The sequence below is a fragment of the Syngnathus scovelli genome, unplaced genomic scaffold (assembly GCF_024217435.2).
Source record: "Syngnathus scovelli strain Florida unplaced genomic scaffold, RoL_Ssco_1.2 HiC_scaffold_90, whole genome shotgun sequence".
In the NCBI taxonomy this organism is placed as follows: domain Eukaryota; kingdom Metazoa; phylum Chordata; class Actinopteri; order Syngnathiformes; family Syngnathidae; genus Syngnathus; species Syngnathus scovelli.
Genome location: NW_026061675.1, coordinates 50,001 through 58,806, shown reverse-complemented (window position 1 = coordinate 58,806; position 8,806 = coordinate 50,001).

The window sequence follows — 8,806 nt, the reverse complement described above, 5'->3', positions numbered from 1 at the left end:
CCTCGGCCGGCTCACAAAGCGAGGCGCGAGGCACCGGGAGAACCGGCCGGAGGTCCCCTGGAAGCTCAGCGGGCCGTGGAGAAAGCTTAGCCGGGGTGCCGGAAGCCTCGGCCGGCTTAAAATGTGAGGAGGAAACCGGCTGGACGTCTTCTGGAAGATCAGCGGGCCGTGGAAAATGCTAAGCCGAGGTGCTGGTTGTCGAATAAGGCTCCGCCATCTCGTAGAAGGTGCTAATAAAGTTCATATCCGCTCGGCTGGAGGTAATTGGCCCGCGGACCGGCCGGCGGGACCTCCGTGACAGCCTACCCGCCTGGCGGTGCCTCCTGGCCGGCGTGCATTCCGGGCCGCGACCGCTAACTTACGGGACCATAAATGGCCCGCGGACCAGCTGGCGGGACCTCCGTGACCGCCTATCCGCCTGGCGGTGCCTCCTGGCCGGCCTGGATTCCGGACCGCGACCGCTCACTCGCGGGACCCTAAATGGCCCGCGGACCAGCCGGCGGGACCTCCGTGACAGCCTATCCGCCTCCCGGTGGCTGCTGGCCGGCGCGGATTCCGGGCCGCGACCGCTAACTTACGGGACCCCAATTGGCCCGCGGACCAGCCGGCGGGACCCCCGTGACCGCCTATCCGCCTTGGCCGGTTCCCCGGCCGGCCACGGATGGCGAGAATCCGGCCTCCTCGCCCGGAGCGCTCGTCGGCTTCGGCGAAAAATGCACTAAGTGCCAAACCCCATTCATTTACAATGGCGTGTCCGCCAGAGGGCGCAGTTCCCCCCGCGGACCGGCCGGCGGGACCTCCGTGACAGCCTATCCGCCTGGCGGTGGCTGCGGGCCGGCGCGGATTCCGGGCCGCGACCGCTAACTTACGGGACCCCGATTGGCCCGCGGACCAGCCGGCGGGACCTCCGTGACCGCCTATCCGCCTGCGCTGGTTCCCCGGCCGGCGCGAATTCCGGGCCGCGACCGCTAACTTACGGGACCCCGATTGGCCCGCGGACCAGCCGGCGGGACCTCCGTGACCGCCTATCCGCCTGCGCTGGTTCCCCGGCCGGCGCGAATTCCGGGCCGCGACCGCTAACTTACGGGACCCCGATTGGCCCGCGGACCAGCCGGCGGGACCTCCGTGACCGCCTATCCGCCTGCGCTGGTTCCCCGGCCGGCGCGAATTCCGGGCCGCGACCGCTAACTTACGGGACCCCGATTGGCCCGCGGACCAGCCGGCGGGACCTCCGTGACCGCCTATCCGCCTGCGCTGGTTCCCCGGCCGGCGCGAATTCCGGGCCGCGACCGCTAACTTACGGGACCCCGATTGGCCCGCGGACCAGCCGGCGGGACCTCCGTGACCGCCTATCCGCCTGCGCTGGTTCCCCGGCCGGCGCGAATTCCGGGCCGCGACCGCTAACTTACGGGACCCCGATTGGCCCGCGGACCAGCCGGCGGGACCTCCGTGACCGCCTATCCGCCTGCGCTGGTTCCCCGGCCGGCGCGAATTCCGGGCCGCGACCGCTAACTTACGGGACCCCAATTGGCCCGCGGACCAGCCGGCGGGACCTCCGTGACCGCCTATCCGCCTCCGCTGGTTCCCCGCTCGGCGTGGATTCCGGACCGCGACCGCTAAATTACGGGACCCAAATTGGCCCGCGGACCAGCCGGCGGGACCTCCGTGACCGCCTATCCGCCTTCGCTGGTTCCCCGGTCGGCCACAGATGACGAATATTCGGCCTCTCGCTCTGGAAGTCCTGCCGACTTAGCCGAAAATTTTCTAAGTGCCATCGGCTCTCGCTCGGAAAAGTGTCCGCCTCGTCTGGTTCCCCAGCTCGGCCTCAGAATTCGAAAATTCGGCCTCTCTGAGGTACCAGGGGTAGGCTTTATGTACTTGGTCCCCCCAGTTAGTGTACTCATCACTTTACCCCCCTTTCGCAAAATATAGTCGGCACGTATGTGCAGAACTGTTTATTTTCATTTTAAAAATTTTCTAAGTGCCAGCGGAAGCTGTCACACGAACTGTCCGAGCTACCACGGTGCCCATCCCGGGCAGTGACGGCAAAAGGCCGATGTGTGTTTGATGGAAGTCTGAATAATTTCTAAGTGCCAACGGCTCAACCGCCGTAAAGTGTCCGCCTCGGCTGGTTCTCCCGGTCGGCCCGAACGAGCGAAAATTCGGCCTCTTCCCCTGGAGGTCCGGAACATTTTGGCGAATATTTTCAAAGTGCCAACGGCTGTTCCGCCGTAACGTGTCCGACCCGGCTGGTTCCTCCGGTCGGCCCGAACGAGCGAAAATTCGGCCTCTTCCCCTGGAGGTCCGGACGACTTTGGCGAATATTTTCTAAGTGCGAACGGCTGTTGCGCCGTAACGTGTCCGACCCGGCTGGTTCCTCCGGTCGGCCTGAACGAGCGAAAATTCGGCCTCTTCCCCTGGAGGTCCGGACGACTTTGGCGAATATTTTCAAAGTGCCAACGGCTGTTGGGCCGTAAAGTGTCCGACCCGGCTGGTTCCTCCGGTCGGCCCGAACGAGCGAAAATTCGGCCTCTTCCCCTGGAGGTCCGGAACATTTTGGCGAATATTTTCAAAGTGCCAACGGCTGTTGCGCCGTAACGTGTCCGACCCGGCCGGTTCCTCCGGTCGGCCCGAACGAGCGAAAATTCGGCCTCTTCCCCTGGAGGTCCGGAACATTTTGGCGAATATTTTCAAAGTGCCAACGGCCGTTCCGCCGTAAAGTGTCCGACCCGGCTGGTTCCTCCGGTCGGCCCGAACGAGCGAAAATTCGGCCTCTTCCCCTGGAGGTCCGGACGACTTTGGCGAATATTTTCAAAGTGCCAACGGCTGTTGGGCCGTAAAGTGTCCGACCCGGCTGGTTCCTCCGGTCGGCCCGAACGAGCGAAAATTCGGCCTCTTAACCCTGGAGGTCCGTTCAAGTTTAACGAATAATTTCTAAGTGCTAACGGCTGTTGCGCCGTAACGTGTCCGACCCGGCCGGTTCCTCCGGTCGGCCCGAACGAGCGAAAATACGGCCTCTTCCCCTGGAGGTCCGGAACATTTTGGCGAATATTTTCAAAGTGCCAACGGCTGTTGCGCCGTAACGTGTCCGACCCGGCTGGTTCCTCCGGTCGGCCCGAACGAGCGAAAATTCGGCCTCTTCCCCTGGAGGTCCGGAACATTTTGGCGAATATTTTCTAAGTGCCATCGGCTCTTCCGCCGTAAGGTGTCCGACTCGGCCGGTTCCTCCGGTCGGCCCGAACGAGCGAAAATTCGGCCTCTTCCCCTGGAGGTCCTGTCAAGTTTAACGAATATTTTCTAAGTGCCATCGGCTCTTCCGCCGTAAGGTGTCCGACTCGGCCGGTTCCTCCGGTCGGCCTGAACAAGTGAAAATTCGGCCTCTTCCCCTGGAGGTCCGGAACATTTTGGCGAATATTTTCTAAGTGCCATCGGCTCTTCCGCCGTAAGGTGTCCGACTCGGCCGGTTCCTCCGGTCGGCCTGAACGAGCGAAAATTCGGCCTCTTCCCCTGGAGGTCCTGTCAAGTTTAACGAATATTTTCTAAGTGCCATCGGCTCTTCCGCCGTAAAGCGTCCGACTCGGCTGGTTCCCGATGTCGGCCAGAACAAGTGGAAATTCGGCCTCTTCCCCTGGAGGTCAGTTGAAGTTTAACGAATATTTTCAAAGTGCCAACGGCTGCTCCGCCGTAAAGCGTCCGACTCGGCTGGTTCCCGATGTCGGCCAGAACAAGTGAAAATTCGGCCTCTTCCCCTGGAGGTCCGTTCAAGATTAACGAATATTTTCTAAGTGCCAACGGCTGCTCCGCCGTAAAGCGTCCGACTCGGCTGGTTCCCGATGTCGGCCAGAATAAGTGGAAATTCGGCCTCTTCCCCTGGAGGTCCGTTCAAGATTAACGAATATTTTCTAAGTGCCAACGGCTCTTGCGCCGAAAAGCGTCCGACTCGGCTGGTTCCCGATGTCGGCCAGAACAAGTGAAAAATCGGCCTCTTCCCCTGGAGGTCAGTTGAAGTTTAACGAATATTTTCTAAGTGCCATCGGCTCTTCCGCCGTAAGGTGTCCGACTCGGCTGGTTCCCGATGTCGGCCAGAAAAAGTGACAATTCGGCCTCTTCCCCTGGAGGTCCTTTGAAGTTTAGCGAATATTTTCTAAGTGCCAACGGCTCTTGCGCCGAAAAGCGTCCGCCTCGGCTGGTTCCCGCGGTCGGACACAAAATGTGTCAATTCGGCCTCTCTGAGGTACCAGGGGTAGGCTTTATGTACTTGGTCCCCCCACTTAGTGTACTCATCACTTTACCCCCCTTTCGCAAAATATAGTCGGCACGTATGTGCAGAACTGTTTATTTTCATTTTAAAAATTGTCTAAGTGCCAGCGGAAGCTGTCAAACGAACTGTCCGAGCTACCACGGTGCCCATCCCGGGCAGTGACGGCAAAAGGCCGATGTGTGTTTATGGAAGTCTGAATAATTTCTAAGTGCCAACGGCTGCTCCGCCGTAAAGTGTCCGCCTCGGCTGGTTCCCCCGGTCGGCCAGAACAAGTGAAAATTCGGCCTCTTCCCCTGGAGGTCCGGAACATTTTGGCGAATATTTCCTAAGTGCCAACGGCTGCTCCGCCGTAAAGTGTCCGCCTCGGCCGGTTCACCCGGTCGGCCAGAACAAGTGAAAATTTGGCCTCTTCCCCTGGAGGTCCGGAACATTTTGGCGAATATTTCCTAAGTGCCAACGGCTGCTCCGCCGTAAAGTGTCCGACTCGGCTGGTTCCCCCGGTCGGCCAGAACAAGTGAAAAATCGGCCTCTTCCCCTGGAAGTCCGGCCGACTTAAGGCGAATATTTCCTAAGTGCCAACGGCTGTTCCGCCGTAAAGAGTCCGACTCGGCTGGTTCCCGATATCGGCCAGAACAAGTGAAAATTCGGCCTCTTCCCCTGGAAGTCCGGCCGAGTTAAGGCAAATATTTCCTAAGTGCCAACGGCTGCTCCGCCGTAAAGCGTCCGACTCGGCTGGTTCCCGATGTCGGCCAGAACAAGTGGACATTCGGCCTCTTCCCCTGGAAGTCCGGCCAAGTTTGGCGAATATTTCCTAAGTGCCAACGGCTGCTCCGCCGTAAAGTGTCCGACTCGGCTGGTTCCCGATGTCGGCCAGAACAAGTGAATATTCGGCCTCTTCCCCTGGAGGTCCGGAACATTTTGGCAAATATTTCCTAAGTGCCAACGGCTGCTCCGCCGTAAAGAGTCCGACTCGGCTGGTTCCCGATGTCGGCCAGAACAAGTGAAAATTCGGCCTCTTCCCCTGGAAGTCCGGCCGAGTTCGGCGAATATTTCCTAAGTGCCAACGGCTGTTCCGCCGTAAAGAGTCCGACTCGGCTGGTTCCCGATGTCGGCCAGAACAAGTGAAAATTCGGCCTCTTCCCCTGGAGGTCCGTTCAAGATTAACGAATATTTTCTAAGTGCCAACGGCTCTTGCGCCGAAAAGCGTCCGACTCGGCTGGTTCCCGATGTCGGCCAGAACAAGTGAAAATTCGGCCTCTTCCCCTGGAGGTCCGTTCAAGATTAACGAATATTTTCTAAGTGCCAACGGCTGCTCCGCCGTAAAGCGTCCGCTTCGGCTGGTTCCCGATGTCGGCCAGAACAAGTGAAAATTCGGCCTCTTCCCCTGGAGGTCCGTTCAAGATTAACGAATATTTTCTAAGTGCCAACGGCTCTTGCGCCGAAAAGCGTCCGCCTCGGCTGGTTCCCGATGTCGGCCAGAACAAGTGAAAATTCGGCCTCTTCCCCTGGAGGTCCGTTCACGATTAACGAATATTTTCTAAGTGCCAACGGCTCTTGCGCCGAAAAGCGTCCGCCTCGGCTGGTTCCCGATGTCGGCCAGAACAAGTGAAAATTCGGCCTCTTCCCCTGGAGGTCCGTTCAAGATTAACGAATATTTTCTAAGTGCCAACGGCTCTTGCGCCGAAAAGCGTCCGCCTCGGCTGGTTCCCGCGGTCGGACACAAAATGTGTCAATTCGGCCTCTCTGAGGTACCAGGGGTGGGCTTTATGTACTTGGTCCCCCCACTTAGTGTACTCATCACTTTACCCCCATTTCGCAAAATATAGTCGGCACGTATGTGCAGAACTGTTTATTTTCATTTTAAAAATTGTCTAAGTGCCAGCGGAAGCTGTCACGCGAACTGTCCGAGCTACCACGGTGCCCATCCCGGGCAGTGACGGCAAAAGGCCGATGTGTGTTTGATGGAAGTCTGAATAATTTCTAAGTGCCAACGGCTCAACCGCCGTAAAGTGTCCGCCTCGGCTGGTTCTCCCGGTCGGCCCGAACGAGCGAAAATTCGGCCTCTTCCCCTGGAGGTCCGGAACATTTTGGCGAATATTTCCTAAGTGCCAACGGCTGCTCCGCCGTAAAGTGTCCGCCTCGGCTGGTTCCCCCGGTCGGCCAGAACAAGTGAAAATTCGGCCTCTTCCCCTGGAGGTCCGGAACATTTTGGCGAATATTTCCTAAGTGCCAACGGCTGCTCCGCCGTAAAGTGTCCGCCTCGGCCGGTTCACCCGGTCGGCCAGAACAAGTGAAAATTTGGCCTCTTCCCCTGGAGGTCCGGAACATTTTGGCGAATATTTCCTAAGTGCCAACGGCTGCTCCGCCGTAAAGTGTCCGCCTCGGCCGGTTCACCCGGTCGGCCAGAACAAGTGAAAATTTGGCCTCTTCCCCTGGAGGTCCGGAACATTTTGGCGAATATTTCCTAAGTGCCAACGGCTGCTCCGCCGTAAAGTGTCCGACTCGGCTGGTTCCCCCGGTCGGCCAGAACAAGTGAAAAATCGGCCTCTTCCCCTGGAAGTCCGGCCGAGTTAAGGCAAATATTTCCTAAGTGCCAACGGCTGCTCAGCCTTAAAGTGTCCGACTCGGCTGGTTCCCGATGTCGGCCAGAACAAGTGAAAATCCGGCCTCTTCCCCTGGAAGTCCGGCCGAGTTAAGGCAAATATTTCCTAAGTGCCAACGGCTGCTCAGCCTTTAAGTGTCCGACTCGGCTGGTTCCCGATGTTGGCCAGAACAAGTGAAAATCCGGCCTCTTCCCCTGGAAGTCCGGCCGAGTTAAGGCAAATATTTCCTAAGTGCCAAGGGCTGCTCAGCCTTAAAGGGCCCGACTCGTCTGGTTCCCGATGTCGGCCAGAACAAGTGACAATTCGGCCTCTTCCCCTGGAGGTCTTTTCAAGTTTAACGAATATTTTCTAAGTGCCGACGGCTGCTCCGCCTTAAAGCGTCCGACTCGGCTGGTTCCCGATGTCGGCCAGAACAAGTGAAAATTCGGCCTCTTCCCCTGGAGGTCCTTTCAAGTTTAACGAATATTTTCTAAGTGCCAACGGCTGCTCCGCCTTAAAGCGTCCGACTCGGCTGGTTCCCGATGTCGGCCAGAACAGGTGAAAATTCGGCCTCTTCCCCTGGAGGTCCGTTCAAGTTTGGCGAATATTTTCTAAGTGCCAACGGCTGCTCCGCCTTAAAGTGTCCGACTCGGCTGGTTCCCGATGTCGGGCAGAACAAGTGACAATTCGGCCTCTTCCCCTGGAAGTCCGGCCGAGTTTGGCGAATATTTTCTAAGTGCCAACGGCTGCTCCGCCGTAAAGAGTCCGACTCGGCTGGTTCCCGATGTCGGCCAGAACAAGTGACAATTCGGCCTCTTCCCCTGGAGGTCCTTTGAAGTTTAGCGAATATTTTCTAAGTTCCAACGGCTCTTGCGCCGAAAAGCGTCCGACTCGGCTGGTTCCCGATGTCGGCCAGAACAGGTGAAAATTCGGCCTCTTCCCCTGGAGGTCCGTTCAAGTTTGGCGAATATTTTCTAAGTGCCAACGGCTGCTCCGCCTTAAAGTGTCCGACTCGGCTGGTTCCCGATGTCGGGCAGAACAAGTGACAATTCGGCCTCTTCCCCTGGAAGTCCGGCCGAGTTTGGCGAATATTTTCTAAGTGCCAACGGCTGCTCCGCCGTAAAGAGTCCGACTCGGCTGGTTCCCGATGTCGGCCAGAAAAAGTGACAATTCGGCCTCTTCCCCTGGAGGTCCTTTGAAGTTTAGCGAATATTTTCTAAGTGCCAACGGCTCTTGCGCCGAAAAGCGTCCGCCTCGGCTGGTTCCCGCGGTCGGCCGTAATAGGCGAAAATTCGGCCTCTTCCCCTGGAGCGACCTCCAAATTTGGGCGAAATTTTTCTAAGTGCCTAAAGGTACCAGGGGTTTGGGTACCAGGGGTGCAGTACGAACTGGTCTTTTGTCAACCCATGTACTTTTTCTAGAGTACATGGGTTGGTCCCCCCACTTAGTGTACTCATCACTTTACCCCCCTTTCGCAAAATATAGTCAGAACGAGCATGGGGGACGCAATTGTTTTCCATGCAAATCAATTGGGCCTGGTCCGAGCGCTGGTAACGGCCGCCAGCAAGCGTCCCCTGCTCGGATAGCAGAACTGAAGAAGGCACGGCACTTCCAGAGAGAGAGAGAAAATTTTCTAAGTGCCACATTTCTCAAAAATTTTCAAAGTGCCACATTTCTCAAAAATTTTCAAAGTGCCACATTTCTCAAAAATTTTCAAAGTGCCACATCTCTCAAAAATGTTCAAAGTGCCACATCTCTGAAAAACTTTCTAAGTGCCACATCTCTGAAAAACTTTCTAAGTGCCACATCTCTGAAAAACTTTCTAAGTGCCACATCTCTGAAAAACTTTCTAAGTGCCACAGCACGGCTGTGAAATATTCAAAGTCCTACAGGCATTGGCAGAATCCGCGGACGGCCGTCTGCTCCCGGCGGCCGCCGCGAAGCTACTACCCCCTCCCGGGGA